The following is a 7,727-nucleotide window of genomic DNA, read 5'->3' on the forward strand; positions in this document are numbered from 1 at the left end:
TGGACATGTTGTAAGGAGGGAGAGGTCCTTGGAGAGGGACATCATATTTGGGAGAGTGGAGTGATGGCGCAGAAGGGGAAGACACTCTATGAGGTGGATTGATTCAGTGACTGGGGTACTCGGGATGGGTGTGTCAGAGGCAGTGAGATTGGCACAGAATAGAGCAGGGTTTAGGGCTGTTGTACATAGGGTCACTATGAGTCACAAGCGACTTGACAGCACTTAACAACAACAACAACAACAGCAACAACAACAACAATAACAACAAGTATCTTTGAAGCTAAAAATATTGTGTTATATAATACTGGTTGTTGTTGCTGTGTACCGTCGAGTTGAAACAGACCCATGGTTTTCAGAGGTAGTTAATCACATAGAAGGAGATTGTCTCTCCTCTTGGGGTGGCGCTGGTGGATTCAAACCTCTTGCCTTTGGCATTGTAGTTCAGCTTATTGCCTCTAGGCCACCAGAGCTCCCTATAAAACTTGTTGTTGTTGTTATGTGAGACTCATAGAGACCCTATGTATAGTAGCTTCACAAATTAGTTTTAAATTAAAATTATCAGCGAGTATTTGTCTTCACTTAGAAATATAATGGCTTGTAAATAAAATACACTGGCTTATATCTAAAGTCATTACCAAATTTCCATTTTTAATATTTTCTGAACTGTAATCCTACAAGTTCAAAACCAGAAACTAATTCTTGGAATAAACGTAGATAAGAGATGTTGGAGAAAACATTTGAGAAGTTGCTGTTAGGTTCTGTCAAATTATGACTTATTGTGACCTTATGAACAACAGATAGGAACTCTATCCTATCCTGTGCCATCCTCATCGTCTCCAACATACTTAAGCCCTTTGGCTGTGTCAGTCCATTAGGTTGAGGGTCTTCTCTTTTGCCAACCCTCCACCTTTCTGAGCATGATGTCTCTTTCCAAGGAATAGCTTTTTCTAGCAACATGCTCTAAATATGTGAGATGAAACTTGTCCATCTTTGCCTCCGAGGAACATTCTGGCTGCATTTTCTCCAAGACATATCTGTTGTATTGTGGATTTTTCTTTTTCTTTTTAAGTCCTTGGTATATTTAATCTTCTACTCCAGCACTAGGGCTCAAAAGCATCAATTCTTCTTAGCCATTCTTACTCATTTTCCAACTCTCAGATGCATAATAATAGTTTGAAAAGACCATGGCCTGAATCAGACACACCTTAGTCTTCAAACTTACTAATAATTTAGAGAGGTCCCTGAGTGCACTTTCCCAATGTAATATGTCTCCTGGTCTGCTGACTACTGGTACCACGGATGTTGATTGTGGTTCCAAGTAAGATGAAGTCATTGACAATTTCAATCTTTTCTCCATGTATCATGATGTTGCCTGTTGGTCCAGTGATGGAATTTTTTTCTTTCTTGATGCTGAGAAGTAATCTATATTAAAGGCTATAATCTTTGATTTTCTTCAGCAAGCACTTCTAGTCCTCCTCAATGTTAGCAAAAAAAAGTTAGGTTACATGCATAAGCATGTTGTTGATGGGTCTCCTTTCAACTCTACACCATATTCTTCTTCACTGAGTTTAGCTTCTCAAATGATTGGCTCAATATATGAATGTATGGAAAGAGGGCAAAATCCTTACACACTTATCTTAATTTCAACCCAGGTAGCAGCATTCCCCTCATCTGTTTGCACAACAGTCTCTTGGTCTAAGTATTTGGGAAGAGAGGAATTTATTTAGATTGGTATGAATGAGGGCTTAAATTACTACAAACTGTTCAGAGGATTTTTTGAAAAGTGTTGGAAATCAGAATCAGTATTTATTTAAACCTCTATCCACAAAGGTACACCTAATGCAGGCCATGGTCTTCTCAATTACTTGTTATGCTTCAGAGAGTTGGACAATGACTAAGGATGACAGAAGATGAATAGATGTCTTTGAGATGTGGTGCTGGAGAAGAGTCGTGAACATAACATGGACTGCCAAGAAAACAAATCAGTTTGTCTTGAAGAGGGTGAAACCAAGTCTTCTCCTGGAGACTAGGATTTTGAAGCTCTGCCTCGCTTACTTTGGTCATGTGGCTAGGAGAGATCAGTCCTTGGAGAAGGACCTCATGCTCGGAAGGGTGAGTAGACAGCACAGGAAACAGAAGACCTCAGATAATATGGAATGATACAGTGACTAGGGCAATGGGGATTGGTATGTTGGAATTAGTGAGACTGGCTCAGGACAGGGAAGGGCTCAGAGATGCTGTACATAGGGTCACTATACATCACAGGCAACTCAATGGCACAAAACAATAACATACTTTGACAAGTTTGGAAGCAGGAGTGGCATCCTGACTTCCTAAATAACATACCTCTGAAACTCCATGAACTTTGATGAATGTCGATAGTTGTAGAGGGGCTTCAGGCCTTTTGTTCATAGGGTTGCTATGAGTTGTGCTTGACTCGACTTGACTAGAAGGTATTCAACAACAACAAAAGCAACAACAACAACATCCACCAAGTTAAACAATTTCTTTCTTTATTCTTGTTTTGTCTTTTTCTGTTTCTCCCATTCTCTCTAGTCTCTCTCCTTTTCCTTCTATGTGTAATCTCTCCCTCACCTCTTTGCTCTGCTCTGCGAAGTCTGTGGAAGCACATAAACCATATCATTTTTAGGGCAGAGCTTCCACTCTGATCAGTTTTCATTCTCCCATAGACCATTGGAGAAAAAGAATATTAGCTTGTTATGTTGTCTTGCAAATGGGAAAATTGATACAAGGTTGTTATAAATGACCCTGTTCATGAAACTTAGTATTATCTTTCTTCAGTGGTTTGTATTTAGGGCTCTTGTCTTGGTTAGGGAGCTATGGCGATGTAGTTGACAGGAGTTGTAGTGTTAACTCAGAGTTGCTGCCTCTTTGGTGGTTTGAATCCATCAGAAACTCCACGAGAGATAGGTGGACAATCTCTACCAATGCAATTTACAACTTAAGAAGAGCTGCTGAAGGGTCATCTATGAGTTGGTTCCAACTTGACGGTAATGAGTTTTCTTGCTTAACATTCCTTTGGAATCTTGCTACTTTGCCAGATTCAGCATATGGGATATCTTCAATAGATAACATCCAAGAAGGAATATCAATACAGCTTTAGTCTAATGTATCTACTACCATTTAGGTTATAGAACACAGAATAAATCTTTTATTGAAGGTCTTGTACTAGTTATATGATTATACTGAAGAGGTTTGCTTTTTTAAAAAAAATTTGATAAACATCACAAAAGTCTTCAGTGGTCTCATATTTAGTAGATAAATATTTTATTCTCAAAGCTTTTGGAATTAAGAAAGGTTCTCAAAATAATATGCTGTCTGAAGCAGAACTTAGCCTTAGTGACACAATCAATGAATTGAGCTCCTACCCTGTAGATAAATTGATATAAGGAATTAAAGGAGAAGAATGTGAGTTTCTTCTTGTCTATAAAGTAATTAAGAAGCCTTGGTGATAGTAAATATTGTGTTCGGATGATAACAAAAAGACAGAAGTTTAAATCCACCACCCTCTCTGAGGAGAGAAAATAGGCAGTATAGCATTGGAGCCCAATGGAAGTTTCCTGTTAATTAGAATTGACTTGAAAACAATGGGTGAGTTACAAGTTAATCAAAAGTAAAGGAAAGTAAGCAATAAATAAAGAAATTAAATGGTAAACAATGTAGTTATTGTTAGGTGCCATCAAGTTCACTATGACTAATAGTGATCCTGTGAATAACAGATCTGAATATTGCCTTATCTTGTGTCACTCTCGTCATCTCTGAAATACTTTAATGTACAAATAAAAGAGGTAATATTTGCAATAGGATGATTAAAGGTAAAATCACATTAAATGTTGTGTTAAATAGTATAGTTTAAAATTATAGACTCCTGAGCCAGAAGTTCTGAGTATTGATCCCAGAATAATTGAGTGGCTTTGGAAAGTAGCTCAGTCTTTTTGGTGCATTCATATTCCTATTTTCTTCTATAGAGATAATTGTTGTTGTTATTGTATACTGTTGAGTTGAAACTGACCAATAGCTGACCCTCCAATAGGTTTTCAGAGTCAGTTAATTGCATGGGAGGAGCGGCTTTTGGATTTGAACTGCATACCTTTGGGTTGCCAGTGCAACCCTTTACCACTAAGCTACCATACAGAACTTATATTTATTTATTCACCGATTTTTGGAAAAATTAAATGAGTTAGAGAATGAGATACTTTCAGACCAGTATTTGGGATCATGGTTGGTGTTCTAAGTGTTCATTGCTATAAATACTAGCATTAAGAACAAATTTCTACTCTTTATTTTAAAAACATATCAAACAAACCAGCAAAATAAACTTCTCTAATCAATACTACATTTCAGATTGAGTCTGCTTGTATTTAGTTTGGCTTTGTAATAGGTTTATAAATTGAAAAACTACGTTTTGTGTATAATAATACTTTTAAAAAATAATACTTTCATAATACTTAACAATTCCTACCCAACTGTAATGAACAGAATTCATAGTTTGTGCTTAAAACCCATAACTCTTCAAGTTCACCTAATACTTGATATTTATTTGCCTTTCTCCTCAAACTTCCCTACAGTAGGGATAAAAGGAAAGCGAGAAGCAAATGGTCAAAGTCACAATAAAGAAGTGGAATTCACTTCTAAATATCCTGTGTAGACAAGATCTTGCCTGGGTTTGTCAGGGATTAGAGAGGATGTGAGACACCTAGAACGGTGCTAGAAGACTCATGAGCCAGGTGTAGTTTGGTAGCATTCTACAACATACAGCTTCCATAAGAATGATCAAACCATCTGGTATATTCACACAATGGAATACTACGCTGCATTGAAAAGCAAGGACCTCATGCAATATTATTCAAAATGGGTGACCCTGGAGGACATTACGCTGAGTGAGATATCTCAGTCACAAAAGGACAAATACTGTATGATGCCACTGTTGTAGAATGAGGCTGACATCAAAGTGTGGGTAAGACTGAGAAAAACTGCATAAATTATATATACTGCATTGAAGCTGATGAGGGAGAGAATAGTTTAGAAGTAATATATTTTAGGGCATTATGATTATCATAAGAGTTCGGAATGAGGGTTGCAGAGTGGAGTATATTCGGGGTGGGGATGGGGGGGGTGCAGGGGATTGTATACCAATGAAGGAGTTTTTTCTTTTGCTTTTCAAGGAGAAGAGTGAAATGGGGGTGGGTGTGGGGTAAGCAGGGAGAAAAGTGCAGGGAGAAAACAATGAATGAATGGAAATCCAAAATCTCTGTAAATGTTCATTGAAATTAATAATAATAAAAAAAAAGGAATAATCAAACTGAGCCATGGGGTTAACTCAAGAGAGTTGTTACTCTCTTAGACTTCAGAACACTTGGCTTAGACTGAACACTAGATGAAATTGAGTTAAAAAAACAAACGATTGAGTTTACTATATCAGGAATAAACAACCATTTGACATATGGAGAATTTTCCAGTAATCATGACTATGTTCGTTCTTTGTTGTTAAGGAGTTAAGTAGCATGGAGTCAGAACTGACTCACAGTTAACCCTCCAGCAGGTTTTTGGAAGCTATAAATTATAATAAATAATACTGAAGGAGATTGCCCATCTATTTCCTGCAGGGCAGTTGGTTGATTAAAACCACATGTCTTTGGGTTGGCAGTGCACTTCCTTATCCACTAGGCCACCAGAGTTCTCTATTATCCTGAATTTATAAAAATACCTTGTAACTGAAGTAAAAAAATCTATTTTCCTATTTTATTTATTCATAATTGTTTATCTTTCTATTACGTGGAATATTTGCTAAGCACCAATCAGGATCTCCTTTATTCCACCTGAAGAGAAAGTAATTTGCTTTTGTAAAAAAGGCTATAAGATCTATTTATTCTTTATACAACAAAAAGTTATTTACCAATTCTCAAATTTTATTTAATAAAATAGGTATTCATTAATATCCATAAATTAATAACATACTGTTTAATATTAGGAAATATTCAACATCTAATATAAAAAATAAACTTTTGCTATATAAACAAACCACTATGTATTTATATAAATGTATAAATATATAATCACATTAATTGCTTAACATCACATTTTTCTCTGTGAATATTTAATGTATTTTTCCATCATTAAATAATTCATGTCTTGAATCTATATATTTGGTCAATGTAGGCACTATATGCCACTTTTTAACAAGAAAAATGATTTATTCTTAGCCTAACAATTCATTGTAACACTCTTGAGTTTATTGCGATAGCAAATAAGGTTAATAGATTACATGTAAGAAAGGAACAATCAAAGGATTGGTGTGGTATTGAAGGCTGTGTGTCTGTTGTTCCCTTTTCTGGCTGTTGTGATATAGTCATTTCCTTGATGAAGTGTTATGGAATTTGCTATGAGTAGAGAGTTGGTTTAAGAAGAGTATTATTTGGTCTGCAATGAGTGTGTGTGTGTGCATATGTATATATATGTGTGTGTGTATGTGTGTGTGTGTCTATATATGTATATATATGTATATGTGTATATATATGTATATATATGTATGTGTGTGTGTGTATATATATATATATGTATTGTTGTTGTTGTTAATAAGGGCAGTTGAGTCATAGACGACTCATAGTGACCTTATGAACAAAAGACCTGAGCTCTGATCATAGAGTTTCTGGAGGCAAGCCATTTCAGAAGTGGATGCCACTCTTGCTTCCAAGCTTGTTTTAATTGGGGAGCTCCATCAAACAGTGTCCACCATGGGTACCCATTATCACGTTTGACACATCAGTGTCACAGAGTTCAGTATCACAGCAACCACGAGTTACCTTTGTACAGGAAATGGACAGACCAATTCTACACCACTTAGATAAAGGCTTCACCAAACACAGTTAAAAGCAGGCCTAAGAGCCTTTGAGCAAAGGCCCTTGGGCTCAAATGGTTTTTTCAGTAGGAGCCTGAGTACAATCAAATCACACTCAATAGTGAGTAATCATTCCACCCTAATCCTCACCAGAACCAGAAAACAAACCTCTGTAGAATCCAGCTGCTCCAGACTACTTTCCAACCTAGATTTCAAATGCCTTTTTAGAAGTTGTTGTTCTTGTTAAATGCTGTCTAGTCATGCACAGCTCATTGTAACCCTATGAACAAATGGCCTGAAGCATTTCTATATGTATCATCATTTCTAAAGTTTCCAGAGGCATGTGGTTTAGGAAGTGATGCCATTCCTGCTTCCAAGCTTGTCTTACACTGGGAGCTCCTCCAAACACTGTCCACCTTGGGTAGCCATTATGGCATTTGTCCTCCAGTGGCACAAGTTTCATCATCACAGCAAACCCAGATCACCTCAGTGCAGTAAAATTTACAGAGGAATGTTGCACAATTTAAAATGTTTTTTCAAAAACAACACTAAGCCTTCAGGCCTAACTGATATATGTAAATTCATGGGCCCTCCATATCTATATATGTGTACAAGCAAAAGACATGAAGCCTTTCTATAACTATTGTCATTTCTCCAAGTTCATAGAACTTCTGGAGGCGTGTGGTTTAGGAAGTGGATGCCACTCCTGCTTCCAAACCTTAATCAATCATTATGGGAGCTCCATCAAACATTTCCCATGATGGGTAGCCATAATGGTGTTTGGCACACCTATGGCACAGTTGTTCTATTATGGCTTTTGAGACTCCAATGGCAAACAGTTCAGTGTCACAGGAAACCCAGATTACCT

This window comes from Elephantulus edwardii, unplaced genomic scaffold, assembly GCF_000299155.1.
Source record: "Elephantulus edwardii isolate Elephantulus edwardi_28Jun2011 unplaced genomic scaffold, EleEdw1.0 scaffold00198, whole genome shotgun sequence".
Taxonomy (NCBI): domain Eukaryota; kingdom Metazoa; phylum Chordata; class Mammalia; order Macroscelidea; family Macroscelididae; genus Elephantulus; species Elephantulus edwardii.